The 3,491-nt window shown below is 38.6% G+C and overlaps 1 protein-coding gene across 1 annotated transcript in view; it reads left to right on the forward strand.

Moving 5' to 3' along the window:
• The window catches only part of Klf8 (Kruppel like factor 8), an 87,210-nt gene that overhangs the window by 28,397 nt on the left and 55,322 nt on the right, over positions 1-3,491 (forward strand). The gene's annotated exons all lie outside the window — the stretch shown is intronic.

Here is a 3,491-nt window from a genome sequence, read left to right on the forward strand (position 1 = left end):
GAGCTAGAGAAAGTACCCAAGGAGCTGAAGGAGTCTGCGACCCTATAGGTGGAACAATATGAACTAACCAGCACCCCCAGAGCTCGTGTCTCTAGCTGCATATGTAGCAGAAGATGGTCTAGTCAGCCATCATTGGGAAGAGAGGCCCCTTGGTCTTGCAAACTTTATATGTCCCATTACAGGGGAACACCAGGGCCAAGAAGGGTCAGTGTGTGGGTAGGGGAGTGGGGATGGGGGGAGGGTATAGGGGACTTTGGGGATAGCATTTAAAATGTAAATGAAGTAAATACCTAATAAAAATAGGGAAAAGGGGTTGGAGTTTGGTGCTCTGAGAATTACTTACACCTTTACTTGGTGATTAAATGACTTTTTCTGTAATATGTTTTGAATCTTTGTTTTGTTTTGTTTTGTTTTATAAATTTTTACTTTGAGGTTACTAGGAGTTTCGGAAATACCTTTTAATTGTAAGAAGTTAATCCCCATAACTCTTACTCTCATAGTTTGCTGCATATATTCTTGTTCCTCTTGCTGTGTCTTGGAAGAGTACTTTCTGCAGATTGTGTTCAAATGCCACTGTATTCTATCATCTCTAATTCATAGCATGTATCTTGTGTGAAACTTTCCTGTTAAATAGATTCCTTGAGAGGAAGTTTATTGATGTTTCATACTTAGCTCTGCTATACTACATGGCTAAAAATGGTAATTTATGCATGGCTGTTTTCACCATGGTAGTAAAATATGTGCTGCACATTTGGGAATGGTAACTAGCTGAAAAATTTGCACTTGTTTATTTTGTCTCTTGGTTGCATACTTAAGGACAACGAACCACATCTTGGTAGTGATTTCATATGTAGTATGCATTTTACACCAGATCTCTCCTTGAATTTCAACAATATGTGTTAAGAATCCCTTGTTTATATTTTTATTATCAGATTCTAAATTGAAGGTTATTATTTCAGGTTCTATATGATCAAAATCGCACAATCCAGTACTCTGCCATGCTATTCTCAATTGCTCCTTTAAAGATTGAAGACCCATGAGTGAGAGTAGATGATGTTGTGAATGAGGAGTTATTTTCTAAGACCTGCAATAGTCTACTGACATTTGCTTCTGGAAATTTAGTGAACTTTCTGAACAGATGAAAATATGTCTTTGGGTAATAAACCAACATTGGAAATGAACAAATATTATTATAGGCAGAATGTTGAAAAAAGGAAACAAACTAAGAGGGTCAATACAGGAACTAACAAGAAATGAGGTACACACTTAAGAGGAATAAATGGTGGCTAGCCTCAAGATTCAAGGTCCCTGGTGACATCTAAGGTCACTTGCTGCAGGTGTGTGTGTGTGTGTGTGTGTGTGTGTGTGTGTGTGTGTGTGTAGGATAGGACATTTTCAATAAGACTTATTTGCCCAACAATCAAGATCAACAAACATTTGACAAGTGATGCATCATAAGACTAAAATATTTCTGCACAGTTAAAGAAAGAATTACTCAAGTAGAGAGGAAACCTACAGAATGGGAAAGAATCTTTGTTAGCTATACATCTGACATAGGATTAATATCCAGAATATATAAGAATTTAAAAAAAAAACCAAATTGTCAGAAAACAAAGAAACTTACTAAAAACCCAAATGACCTATTCAAAAAATTGGGACTGGGACCTGAGAAGAAAGAAAAATGGCTAAGAAATACTTCCAAAATATACACAGTCCCCAGATAAGATGGTATGAATAGGAATGGCTCCTATGGATCAAATATTTGAACCTTGGTCTTTAGAGACAGATTTAAAAATGTGGCATTTTTGGAATGGGTGTGACCTTGTTGGAGGAATTGTGTCACAGGAGCGGGTTGGCTTTGGGGTTTCCAAAGCCCAAGCCAGGCCCTGTGGCTCTCTTTTTTCCTCCTATTGCTGTCCCCCAGAGGAAGAAGGGAAGTCCATATTGCTGAAAACACCATCCACTTAAGACATGGAGCCCAGAAGCTCCTAAACTGGAACAGACACAAAAGCCTGCTCTCTGAGGAGTAACCTTTGTAGTATCAGAAAGTACCATTTGGTATTTTAAAGGAGAGAAGCAGCTAGCAATCCTACCTAGTTATAATACCTATGAAGCACAATAAGGAGCATCAGGATATAATAGTCCTAAGGGTGTAGTAGTGGCATTCAGACCAGTGGCAGTAACCAACAAAAGGGAGATTGTGTCTGGTACTGGAAACCTAAAAAATGAAGTGTAAGTGAAGTCATGTATCCTGGAAGAGAACCTCCAACTACCACTTTACTAAACCAGCATAATCCCTGTATATATATACATATACATATATATATATATACATATTTGTCCTTTTATCTTCAGTTACTTTTTTATTGTTATGCTAAGATACCATGACTAAGGCAACCTATTGAAGAAAGCATTTAGTATACCCTTTCATTTTGGAGGGTGAGTCTGTGACACGTATGGTGGGGAGCGTGGCATCAGATAGACAGGCATGTTGGAGCAGTAGCTGAGATCTTACATCTGATTCACAATCCACTTATTAGGCAGAAAGAGCTAACTGGTAACTTTTAAAACTTCAAAGCCCCTTCCCAGTGACACTCTTCCTCCAGGTCACACTTTTTATTCCTCCCCAAATACTGGGGACTAAGCATTCAAATATAAAAGGCTAAAGGAGGCATTCATATTCAAAATATCACATTCTACTCCCTGGCCCCTTAGGCTTGTGGACCTATAATGCAAAAATGCAGGTAGAACAACTTAAAAAGGTCCTGTAGTTTTTCAAAGTCTCAACATAGTTTTAAAGTCCAAATTCAGAAGTTTCAAGGTGATCTCTTAATTGTAACCCCCTAGGAAATTAAAAAAAAAATTGAATACTTCCAACATAGAATATACATTACTATTTCAAAAGGGAGGGATGAGTGAATAGTGAGGAAGGAGAGGACAAACATATAGTTAAAAACACAGCACGGCAAACTCCAAATCTTGAAGTTCTTAAGCCTGATATCACACACTTCTCTCTTTTGGGCTGCTTCCATTCTGTGTATGCAGCTCACCTTTGCATATATATCCCAGGGCTCTGGCATCTCTTAACATCCTGCAGTTTCTTTTCTTTTCTATTTTTTAAAATTTATCCTGACTTTTTAATTTTTATTTAATTTATTTAATTTATTTTTTATTAGATATTTTCTTTATTTACATTTCAAATGCAATCCCAAAAGTTCCCTATACTCCCCCCCCTCCCCGCCGCCGCATATCACCTACCCACCCACTCCCACTTCTTGGCCCTGGCGTTCCCATATATGGGGCATATATAGTTTGCAAGACTAAGGGGCCTCTCTTCCCAATGATGGCCGACTAGGCCATCTTCTGCTACATATGCAGCTAGAGACACGAGCTCTGGAGGTACTGGTTAGTTCATATAGCTGTTCCTCCTATAGGGTTGCAGCTCCCTTTAGCTCCTTGGGTACTTTCTCTAGCTCCTCCATTGGGGACCC

This window comes from Mus pahari, chromosome X (genome assembly GCF_900095145.1).
Source record: "Mus pahari chromosome X, PAHARI_EIJ_v1.1, whole genome shotgun sequence".
In the NCBI taxonomy this organism is placed as follows: domain Eukaryota; kingdom Metazoa; phylum Chordata; class Mammalia; order Rodentia; family Muridae; genus Mus; species Mus pahari.